The sequence below is a fragment of the Amphibalanus amphitrite genome, unplaced genomic scaffold (assembly GCF_019059575.1).
Source record: "Amphibalanus amphitrite isolate SeventyFive unplaced genomic scaffold, NRLGWU_Aamphi_draft 000921F_arrow, whole genome shotgun sequence".
NCBI classification, from domain to species: domain Eukaryota; kingdom Metazoa; phylum Arthropoda; class Thecostraca; order Balanomorpha; family Balanidae; genus Amphibalanus; species Amphibalanus amphitrite.
In genome coordinates, this window is record NW_024882415.1 from 220177 (window position 1) to 232785 (window position 12609).

The 12609-nt window shown below is 50.1% G+C and overlaps 1 long non-coding RNA gene across 1 annotated transcript; it reads left to right on the forward strand.

Annotated features, from left to right (window-relative positions):
• Window positions 1–3177: 3177 nt before the first annotated feature.
• On the forward strand, window positions 3178–6175 carry LOC122368078. Its single transcript, XR_006254178.1, has 2 exons — window positions 3178–4061; window positions 4477–6175. It is a non-coding gene; the product is annotated as an uncharacterized LOC122368078 (long non-coding RNA).
• Window positions 6176–12609: the final 6434 nt, after the last annotated feature.

Below are 12609 nucleotides of genomic sequence, written 5' to 3' on the forward strand. Positions count from 1 at the left end.
GGATATGCATTGCCTAGTGGGTGCCTACTTACATGCCAACTTTCAGCGCAATCGGCCAAGTGGTTACCGAGATATTGCAACAATTATAAAAGTGACACCTCTTCGTTTTGCACGTGGCACGTGCATAAGGGGTCACCCACATGCATCGGGAATAGTCGAATACTTGGTAGAAGGAATGAAGCTACCCTACAAAAATTACCGCGTGTGTAATAAAGTTCGTTAATAAAATGCAGCGTTTCACTTTTCACTTTTATTTTGAATTTCCGAGATAATGAGTTTAATCGAGATGACGAGCCGAAAAGAACAAGTGAAGAATAGCGACCGGCGAGGGAGCGGCCCTCACTCGGTCCGACTGCGACTGCGACTGCGACTCGACTGCGACTGCGACTGCGACTCGACTGCGACTGCGACTGCCGGGCTTCGGCCCGCTCCGGCGCGACATATACCACGCGTCATACATACGTCACACATGTACGTCATATCATAACACCAATCAGAAGCGGGTCAGGACAGGCGTCACAGGTTAGGAACGAGGACCATAAAAGGACATTGTTAGTAAGGTAGGGGCTGGGGATGAACTTTGTTACAGCGTGTAAATCGGTCAAGTGGTTGCTGAGATATAAGCCTCGCAAAAGCGTGACCACGGCCGGCCGGCCGGCCGGCCGGCCGCTCATACTCAGAAATTTCCGTTAATCTAAGGAAAGACTACGCTCGCTTCGCTCGCTCCGTAATAATTATGGCGTGAGTTATTGGCGATAAACAGGTGGAGTTAGCGAAATCGGCCCCTTCCACCGCCCGTGCTACGTTGCGCTACTTGTTGCTATATCATCCAAAGTTATCGTTGGCCCACTCTAATTTTCTCAGCACGTGTGCCTTACGTGTAGTGGAAGACAATATCTAAATTTGAGCAAAATCGGAGGGTACCCATTTTTCACAAATTACATTTTAAGAAATTAATTCAAAATAAAATAAATTCAAAATCACCAAAAAATGTAAAAATTGTCAAAATTTACTAGCATAACTCCTTATGTACACGTTTCAGTTTGTTTGACATGGATAGCTTCAAAAATTTTGAAGCTATAGATCTTTGAAGATTGCAATACACGCCCAATTCTGCTCAAAAAGCAGAAGTTTAGCGACTTGTATCTCTGTAGCCCGAGGGCATATGACAAAACCCTTTCACCCTCAGAGGTTTCACCCAATAACCAATAAGTATACCAAGTTTGAACAAAATCGCAGAGGTGGCCGATTTTGGCTGTCCCGGTTGACATGGAATGCCCCAGAGACAAACCGCTCGCTTCTACATAGACTGGAAGTTCATTCCTCCGGGAGCGCCTCATTTCAATGGTGGCTGCGAGGCAATGGTAAAAAGTGCGAAGCGGGCACTACGAAGAACTTTAGAAGCCGCCCATCTGACAGATGAAGAACTGATGACCGCGTTCTGCCGCGCGGAGGCGCTTCTGAACACCAGGCCACTGACCGCGGTCTCATCTGACCCGTCTGATGCGCCACCGCTCACCCCGGCAGCGTTCCTGCTCGGTCACACCCAGCTGGATATCTGCTCTGAAGACGCTGATACGCCCGAGAACGCCAGAAAAAGGTGGCGTCGACTCCAGCAGCTGAACACAGAGTTCTGGCGGCGCTGGATCAGAGAATACTTACCAAGTCTTCAGACAAGACAGAAGTGGACGGAGATGTCACGCAATCTGCGTGAAGGAGAGATGGTGCTGATCGCAGACCCATCGGTGCCTCGAGGCTCGTGGCCCCTGGGCAGAGTCGCCAGGACGTTCCCCGGTCAGGACGGCCTCGTCCGCGTCGTGGAGGTGAACACGCGGAAGGGTGTGTACAAACGACCGGTCACCAGGATCGTGCGACTGGAGCTAGACAACTGAAGTAACTGAGAGCTCATGAATGGCCGGTCGATGTTCCGGCACGTAGTGTTCTGAATGACGTGCTCATTCAGTGTCGGGGGAAATGTTGATGAGAAAAGAACTGTTTTTATTGAAAGTGTGGCGGGTGAATGAACTTATTTTATGTGAGTGGGGGTAGGAGGGCGGTCATCAACAGGAAGTCGCCAATGAGTGGAAGGGTGACGATTAACAGGAGGGTGGCAATGGTGAGGAGGGCGCCTTTGCCCAAGAGGATGACATTGAACAGGAGGGCGTCTGTGAGGAGGGCGCCGATTTAACAGGAAGGTGCCAGTGGATAGGAGGGCGGCGATCAACAGGAGGGCGCCAGTGGTTAGGAGGGCGGCGATCAACACGAGGGCGCATATAGGTAGTAGAGGCCAGTAGAGGCCACAGTTCTGTTTGATAGCGGATCTGATAGGACTTATGTGTCAGAGTCACTTGTACAGCGTGCCTCACCGAAGTGGACTGGGTCTGAGGACACATCGTATGTGGCTTTTGGTGGTAAGAAGTCATGTGTCTCACAGCAGAACACTTATGATGTGACAATGCAGAGTGCCTGTGGTGAAAAGGTGTCTGTCAAAGCTGTGTCAGTTCCTGTGATCTGTCAGCCCCTACAGAGACCTCGTGTGACTCAGGACGTATTACGGCAACTGGGCTTAGCTGGCATTGAGATGGCTGATGTGTACCAGAGTGACCGTGAAGTGTCTATTGATATCCTGATAGGATTGGATGTGTACTGGAACCTAGTGAAACCTGGCGTTGTTCGTGCTGTAGATGGCCTGGTAGCTCAGATGACTGTGTTTGGCTGGGTCATTTCTGGAGCCGTGGCTGGCAGTGGCGGCTCACTCTGGTGTGGGCTGCCAGCTTCTGACGTTAGGTGATGTGCACAGCACTTCACTCAGAAACCTCTGGTCTCTGGAAGGGGTAGGCATTACTAAAGATGATGATGCCATGCCTGATGATCGAATCGTCTGTTCACACGAGGGAGGGACGCTATGAGGTAAAGTTACCCTGGAAACCTGGTGCAGTGGGTAAGCTTCAGGACAACCTCACGTCTGCCAAGGCTCGGTTAGCGAGTCTCACACGTAAACTGTCAAAGGACCCTGGACTGTGTGATCGGTATAACAGCGCTCTGCGAGATATGGAAGAGGCTGGTGTGATCGCGGAGGTGCCTGCTGAGGAGATGTGTACCTCAAAGCCGACTTTCTACCTGCCACACAGACCGGTGGTCAAGAAGAGTAGTAGCTCCACGAAAGTCTGACCTGTTTTTGATGCATCGTCGTGCGGACCAAATCGCGTGTCCTTGAATGATTGTTTAGAGATAGGGCCATGCTTGCTCCCTGACCTGGTAGAAGTGCTTCTAAGGTTTAGGAGGTGGCCTGTGGCTGTGACAGGTGACATCACAAAGGCCTTTCCGCAGATATCCCTCTGCAAAGAGGATCAGGACACACACAGGTTTCTGTGGGAGCGTGACGGGGTTGTGCGCATGATGAGGGCACAGAGAGTGATTTTCGGTGTGTGCAGCTCTCCATTTCTATTGAACGCGACCATACGCCACCACCTGTCTCACTACCCAGACTCTGCAGTGATCACAGAAATGCGTGAAAACTTCTATGTAGACGACCTGCTGTCAGGAGCAGACACAGAGCAGGAGGCCGCCGAGCTTCTGTCAAAGGCTCAGGAGGTGATGTCACACGCCGGTATGACGCTCACTAAGTGTAAGACGAATAGCCCAGTGCTGTTCGAAAAGGCTCAGACTGTGATGGGGACAGGTCTGAACGAGAGCTGCAAAGTACTTGGTGTGATGTGGCAGCCCACAGATGATGTGTTTACGTTTCAGGGCGTAACACTGCCTGATGATATCGTGCCCACGAAGCGAGTTGTGCTCAGTTTTGTAGCTCGTATGTTTGACCCTCTCGGCTTCGTCGGCCCGTTTGTGATGACCTTGAAATGTTTGTTTCAAGAGCTCTGGCACTTGGGTCTACACTGGGACGAGCCGCTTCCTGAGATCTTCTCTGAGACCTTCAGTCGGTGGCTGAGGAAGCTGGAGCTGTTGAAAGAGTTCCAAGTGCCGCGCCGCTACTTCGAGAGGGCGTGGAAGGGCACCTAGCGAGTGGAGCTGCTGGCTTTCTGCGATGCCTCGCCAAAAGGGTATGGTGCAGCCGTCTATATCGGTGTGCCCCTGGATGACGGCTCGTTTGATGTGACCCTGGTGATGGCGAAAAGTCGCGTGTCGCCTCTCAAGAAGCTCACGCTTCCTAGACTTGAGCTTTTGGGGTGTCTGGTGGGTGCCCGTCTGGTTGTGTTTGTCAGACGAGCTCTCCGCCTCCCGGAGGACACGCGCATTTCATGTTGGTCAGACTCTATGATAGCGCTAGGGTGGATTCGAGCCAATCCACTAAAAGGGAAACAGTTTATAGCGAACAGGGTCACTGAAATCCAGAGCCTGACCAGCCCAGCGCGTTGGTATCACTGTGCAGGTGTGGATAACCCGGCTGATATGACCACCAGAGGGGTGTCGGCCGAAGAGCTGGTCGGTTCTGATCTGTGGTCGTCTGGTCCGCAGTGGCTCTCCAGCCCAACAGGTCAACCTGTCGCAGCTGCGGAGCCGGAGCCAGAGGCGCCACGGCTACTGGGTGAGGAGGCTGTTCTGACAGCAGCTACTCCGGCCCCGTGTTCGCTCGACTTCCAGCGCTGTGGATCCTTCTCCAAGGCGGTGCGCGTCACGGCCTGGGTGAGGAGGTTCATTCGGAACGCCAGGACGCCTGGTGCAGGCGCTCGAGGTAAGGGGCCCAGAACGCGGCAGAGTGCCGCTAAACGGCTTCAGCTGGAGTTAGACCCTGACGAGATTGTGCAAGCGAGACGTCAGCTGCTAGTCCTGGTACAGGGTGAGGCCTACCCGGACGAGCTGAGAGCGCTGCGATCGGGCAGAGACGTCGCGAAAGGGTCGTGCCTGTACCGTCTCGTGCCATTTGTTGATGATGACGGACTGATCAGGGTGAACAGCAGACTGCAGATGTCTGATCTGTCCTACGACGAGGTTCATCCCGTCGTTCTGCCGACCTGTAACGTGTTTGGAGCTACTAGTCCGTGAGCAGCACTTGCTGATACGACACGCTGGCGTGTCTGCCCTGATCAGCTCACTCAGAGGGTCGTATTGGATTTTCGGACTGCGACGCCTCGCAAAGAGAGTGAAAAGGGGATGTGTTCCATGTCAAAGGCAGGATACTCGAGCATGCAACGCGCCAGTGGCGCCGCTTCCGAAGTCGAGGGTGACTGAGGCACCCCCGTTTGCTGTCCCCGCATAGACTTCGCAGGGCCGGTGTTCTGTGTAGATGAGCCGCGCAAAAAGTTGTACGTGTGCCTGTTCACATGTGCGGTAACCAGGGCAGTGCATGTAGAGCTGGTAGACTCCCTGTCTTTAGATGACTTCATGCTGGCGCTCAGGCGTTTTGCAGCCAGGAGGGGAATGCCCACTGAGATTTACTCCGATAATGCTGCGACGCTGAAAGGCGCTGATTCTCTCTTGCAGAGACAGTTCGGACATTTGGCACCGGCGTGGAAGTTTATCGTTCCACTATCCCCCTGGTGGGGAGGATGGTGGGAAAGACTGATTAGGTCGGTTAAGTCGGGACTGAGAAAGGCGCTAGGTAAGCGCTGCCTGACGAGGATTGAGTTGGAGACGCTTCTCAGCGAGGTCGAGTCCTGCATAAACTCGCATCCATTGGTCTATGCTGGTGATGATGCGGATGCGACCGAACCCTTGACTCCCAGTCACTTTCTGATAGGCAAGGGGTCCGGCTTTCAGCCGGGAGAGCAGTTAGATCCAGCTGCAGCAGCGCGACAGTCGCTGCCGGCTCGCGCCAGACTTCGTAAGGAGCGCATGGATCGGTTTTGGGAAGTTTGGTCGTCCGCCTACTTGCGCCAGTTACCCACTTCCGTTCGCCAATTCTGCCATCACGGTAGCTTGAGGGTAGGCTCAGTCGTTTTGATTCATGAATCATGAGAAGAACGTTCCGCGCTTAATGTGGCCGGTTGGTGTGGTTGTGCGGCTGTATAAAGGGTCTGATGGTGTCGTACGATCCGCGGACCTACGTACTGCGAAGGGTGTCCGTACTCGCGCGATTCAGTGTCTCCACGATCTAGAGTGCGATTAGAGAGTGGAGCGTCTGGTTAGGCTTTCAGACAGAGTCGTCTCTCTTTCGTTGTAGTTAAGTGTATCCTTGTGTGTGTATACTGACCGGGTTTGTTGATCAGTTGTTTGCTGATGCACTCGTCATTTCTGGCCAAGCTGATGTGTTTCGCTATTTGATCTCTGTGCCATGATTGTTGCTAGGCCTAAAGTGTGTTGGAGTATCACGTATCGATGTTCTCTATACTCCAACGGGGCGGAGAATGCTGTGAAATGTGGACCATATTTAGTGCCGGCCGCCCCCCAGCGCCACCTGGTGCTTGTTTGGTCACCTCCCCAGCGCCACCTATTGGCTCTGTTTTAGGATGGAGCAGATTGCGGGTCAGATTCCGTGGACTGTGGCGCGCCTCTGGTGAGGAAGGTGTGAACCACAGGGCACACGTGGCACACTGACCCAGTTTTGCATCAGCTGATCGCCGCAATAAACCAGTTGACGGTCATCGTGTTTGGGTCGTGGAGGTGCGCCGATTTAGCCGCATGATTTTGAAACTCGCAGATATAGCTCAATTTATTGTAACCAGAGCAGCATTCAGAGTGACTAAACCAATCAGGCGAATTAGTTTCGTAACAACTACCACGACTCCGAAACCCTGGTCAGGGTAATGAAATTTTCAGGGTAGGTGTAAAATTGATCAACGCGAGGGTACTGAAAGTGTCGTCGTGATCAGCTGCTTTTTACGCAAGTTATTTGCAAAATACCTTAGGGGGTACATCAACCTTGCTGTGCCGACGAGGTTAACCCTCGCCGGCCGAGGGGGGGGGGGCGGGTGCCGCCCCCCCCCCATAGGGTTTTTCGCGATAGCTCTGAACACGCTGGCGATAGAGCTGAAACTTGGCATACCTGACCTTTGATTCAAGCCGGATCTTTTGACACCAACAGCATTTTTGGGTCAGGTCAGGTCACTAACCTATGACGTCATAAGTGAACCTCTGCACGGTCTTCAGATGTCGCAACTTCGCAACGCCCTCACTGCCAGAGGAGATGTCACAGGGAAATGAAAGTTGCAGGATCTAGTATCCATTATGAGTCTCACAACTTGTATATCTCGGATTTTTCCTAAAGGTCATATGAGGTCAGGTCATTTGCGTGACCTCACCATTATAAGTCAATGGGGAAAAATGAAAACTGCTATTCTGGCGCCGGGAACGATCTCCAACTATCTCAAGCTCACAGAATCGTGATTTGATGCACTCCTTGCAAGGTTAGATGCGTCACTTTTGCAATGTTGACCTTGCGTGACGTCATTTATGACGTCATCAAGGTCATATTAGTTTTTCGTCAATAACTCTTGATCAAATTGAGCTAGCGAGTCGGGAAAGCCACTAATGAGCTCAGGAAGACCTGCCGAATCGAATTATGTGCGACATGACCTCTTTCGACCAACTTCGTGACCTGGGGTGCTGACCTGACCTTGACCTGAGGTCAACACCCTAAGTTGACCTGACCCAAACAAAAAGTATATCATTCGACGCGCCTGAGCGAGGCGAACACGATGCTGCCAAAATCGCGGCTCTGCGGCCGTTTTTTGCGTTAGTTATTCACCAAAAACTGAACCGTACCTTGGGGCACTTGACCTGACCTCAGAGGTCACCGGTTGACCTAGGACCTTAAAATCGGGTACCAATCTCTGCGTCTCGTAAAGGCGCACACGCTCGCTTTTTTTCCGCTCGCTTTTTAGCTCCACCAGGGGCGAAACGGCGAGGGGGGGGGGTCGTACCCGCACCCCCCTCGGCCGGCGCGTATGTAAAAAACCAATAGGTCCGGCGAGGGTTAATTTATTTATTTATTTATTTCGCATATCTTTGTGGTTTCCAATATACAATTGGCTTGTTACACCACAGCGTCATACAAATACACATACCGGCTGCCATGATATACAGAATAAAATATACATGGACGCAGTGGCGTGAGTGATACCTATAAAAAGCTAAAAAAGACATGTAACGACTGGCTTAACGACAAGGCTAAAAGATGGTGACGCAATGTAATATAAAACACTCATGTTTAAAATGATGGTAGGTGTGTGCGTGCTCTAGAGTTTGGTAAGTATCGACTTTTTCACGTTTTTCTTGAAGGTAAAGTCACTTCTGCAGACACGCGTTTTTTCGTCGAGAGCATTCCACGTGCTCAGCGACCGGATGGGTGCGGCCAAGCGAGTTCGCTCCAGACGGGCCCGCGGTACATTAAGGAGACCGGTCGCTCTCGTACTACGCTCTAGTGATATGTCCGCGCGATACGTGGCTAGTGCTTTTAGGTGAATCGGTGCATTCTCCTGATACAGCAGTGAGTGCACGAGGACACAGTCTCTATAGTCGATCATGTTCTCGAATGACAGCCAGTTAAGTGATTCATAAAACCAAAAAGTGGCCGAGATGAATAGGGGAGACCCGGGAGGTATGGGCCGGTTTTGTGTAAAGACAATTTTCTTCCAGTGGGCAGTGGCTAGACCCGGTTTTTCACTTTGTGTACGTGAAATTGCTTTTCGCCTGCAAAGTGTGCCTGATATTAGGCATCTGGGACCAACTATTTTGTCTCGAGATAACTTTCAATAAATCATGCGGTTTTTCGATCCATCAAAATACACCGGGAGGTATGGGCCGCTGCTATGTTTCATATTCTTTTCTCGACAATGAGAATAATAATCGTAGCTGGTATCTACCTTGATCTCTCTTAGAGCCTAGCCACCGCATAAGCGGCCAACAGCGGCCTTCATGGAGGTCACTTGGGCACATAAGTATTTTGGTAAACTCAATCATGCTCCACGAAATACGATAAATAATATTTTTCTGTTCGAATGAAATTTGTAGTTAAATGTTCGACCTTGCTCGGCAAAAATAAAGCTTATTGAAGAGGACATTCAATGAAAGCATCATTTCATTGATTTAGGATCAACGGGGGTGGGTGGCCCGAACCTCCCGGTTAGGACGCCAGAATGTGCGTAGCATCTCAGCTCATAATCTTGCAACTAAGCTTCAAAGTGTCTATCCAATCCTAATTTGCATGTTTTTAACTTTATGTTAGAGCTGGTCGGACATAAAACGAGCCTGGGTCAAATTTATCACGAATTTTCTGTACGTTCCGTATGTTACTCGAAGAGGGTAAAAACGCTTTATCACCGCTCATTGCCAAAGAAGACTGAGGAAGATTTTGAAAATCACGTGCGTTGCATAACGGAATGGCCGCTACCAGTTTACGCTGTCAAATGTGTAAAAATACGCAACACTTCTTCAAAACTGCGATGGCCCGTGCCTCCGGGGGGCCTATACCTTCCAAGTCTCCCCTACATAACGACACATTTCAAAATCGGTAACGTATGTTGCCCACATGGAAACAACTTATGGCCATTTCGGAGCTGGCCACTTTGCCCCGTCCACTTTGCCCCGAGCATACCGTCCGAAACAAAAATATTCCTGCTCAGCTATTAGTGGGGAAAAAACATTAAAGGGACCCTCCCACCTTAACATTAGATTTGAGTTGAGATAGCCAAAATGGGATCCCTGGCTCACAATTACCGGTTTCGGCACTCACAACATCGAGAAATGCCTTAAATCGGAAATATTGAATTTCAAAATTGCAGCATTTTGATTCAGAGGGGCTAATGCTTAGGAATACCCCTCTGAATGTGTGACGTCAGCGCAGATATCTAACGCTTTTTAAATGTTTGACTAAAACGTTTTGTAGCACGCGGTGGTATATGCTATTTGCGCGCAACATCTGCCGCAAACGCCGCACTTCTAAAATAAAGTCGCTAGAAACAGCGGAGATCCCAAAAAAGTAAACAAAAGTAAAATTCTAATATCTTGAAAACCGGTGAATATTTTTCGGTGAAATTTGGTAGATATTCGTTTTCGCTCTTTCTGAACCGAGCGACATCATTTTCATGCCAATTCATAAACTTTTTTGAAGGTGGGAGGGTCCCTTTAAAAGGCTCTCAGATATGTTTGAACAAATGGCTTGCTTGGATATTTTTGGACAGACAGTCGACGAAAATAACGGACTCTGGAAGGACACTGGATATATATTTTTTATAACTAGCACCACTGCTTTAAACTACTTCGGTCATTCCAGATGAAGCTGAATTCAAGATGTCACGCGAAACATCAGGATCAAGTTCATCTTTAGGATTTTCGAGCAGAGAAGCTGTCAGGATAAAAGCTAAGGTAAGTTTTATTACGGAGCGAGCGAAGCGAGCGGAGTCTTTCCTTAGATTAAAGGTAGTGTGCCACCTTTGAAAGATTTTCCATTTTATTTTTCCTAGGATAAGAAGCTTCTGTTTTTACCTATTATCGCAAAAACAAATCAAAAATGGACCTGGAATAGTGCCTTTTTCGCCTAAAAGTTTATCGGTTTTTCGATATGTATAACAACTGTAGTGGGCTGGCCTGCAAACAGGCGTCGGCAACAATCGCGAATGCGGCGCACATGTGACAATAAGCAAAGGTCATTATAGAGTTACGACCACAGGGGAGCAATGCCGCTTCAACCCTATTGGCCGTAGTGTCTAACGGTGGCGGCCATATTGCGCAGACCAGAAACCGGCTGCCGCCTGTGTTGAGGAATAGGGAATTCGGGACCTCGATTTACGTTTGCGGCCGCCGTATCCGTTACGTTCAAGTTATGTAGATACGGAACCCGGCATCTTACGCAGAATTGAGTGGGGAACACGATCGTATCTTCAGAATTCCTCAAATTCACTCGCCTGACCTACATTTGCCCCGGCCGAGGGGGTTGATTGAACCCACCTCGCTAATGCACCGCTAATTAAACTAGAATTAAGCGGTAAAGTGGTCGTATGCGGCAAAGTATAATGCAGAGTGACTGGCAGGAACCCGCTGTAAGGGTCTCAGGTCAACCGGTGACCTCTGAGGTCAGGTCAAGTGATCTAAGGCACGGGTTCGGTTTTTGGTAAATAACTTCGCCAAAAATGGCCGCGAGCCGCGTAGAGCCGCGATTTTGGCATCATCGTGTTCAGCTAGCTCAGGCGCATCGAGTGATATACTTTTTGTTCGGGTCAGGTCAACTTAGGGTGTTGACCTCAGGTCAAGGTCAGGTCAGCACCCCCAGGTCACGAAGTTGGTCGAAAGAGGTCATGTCGCATATCATTCGATTCGGCAGGTCTTTCTGAGTCCATTGGTGGCTTTCCCGACTCGTTAGCTCAATTTGATCGGGAGTTATGGAAGAAAAATGGTGACCCTTGTGACGTCACAAATGACGTCACGCAAGGGCAACAATGCAAATATGAAGCATAGAACCTTGCAAAGAGTGCATGAAATCATGATTTTATATGCTTGAGATAGTTTCAGATCATTCTTGGCGCCAAAATAACAATTTTCATATTTCCCCATTGACTTATAAGGGTTTAACGTATTAGTTCCTTATAGCTGATGATTTTTTAGGGCTTCATCTTGTTCTCCACTCAATTCTGCGTAAGATGCCGGGTTCCGTGTCCACATAGCTTGAGCGTAACGGATGCAGCGACCGCAAACGTAAATCGAGGTCCCGAATTCCCTATTCCCCAGCACAGGCGGCGGCCGCTTTCTGGTCTGCGCAACATGGCGGCACCGTTGGACACCATTTGGCGGCCGATGCGCATTCCACATTATAGAGTTCAGTGGTTACGACGTACGGGAATGAGTTATCAGCTGTCTAATCGTAGACAACACAATGTCGAGCCTTAAACTGTAAGCCTGTATTGGTATTGTTTCTTTTATTTGGCTGTCAAACATTAATTTATGGTTTGAAATATTATTTTATGTAAAATAATTGATATGAAACAGCCGTCTCTAAAGTTATGACCCCATCTCACCACATGAAAGTGGCAGAAATGACAATGATCAGCTGACGCATTTTTCTTGGCCGAAGTCAGAGCGCGCGGCCCGACGCACCACCACCGCACCACAAAGTATGAGCAGAAGCCGCGCCCAAAGCCAGGGCCCCGGTAACGTGAGGTAGCCGAGTCGGGGCAGCGTGCGCTGACCCAAGCCGTGGCCGCGGCTTTGGGCGCGGTCTACCGCATCCCCGCGGGCAGCCCCGGGCTATCACATGACACCGGGAGGACGCGCGGCCCCGGCTTGGGTCAGCGCACGCTGCCCCGACTCGGCTACCTCACGTTACCGGGGCCCTGGCTTTGGGCGCAGTCTACCGCACCACCTAACAGGCGTGTTCGAAACCGCAGGAGATGATGATGAACGGGTTTATCGAAACTTGATTGGATGAGCCTATCGGTAATTGCGATTTCAGTTTGTGCATTTATTGTTCATAGTGGTATGAAATGTGGTTGGGGTACGACCGACAACCCGTCGGGGTGAATTTCGCACTGGGGTACTCAAAATTTGAAGAATTTAAGACGTTTCCATGAGTTTTGAAGGTATGGATAAGTTCCAAAAATCCGGTTCTCCTTATCTGGGCCATTAACTCCATATGGTCCAGGAAAGCTGGCACACTACCTTTAACGGGAAAATTCTGAGTATGAGAGGCCGGCCGTGCGGACGCTTTTGCAAGGCTTA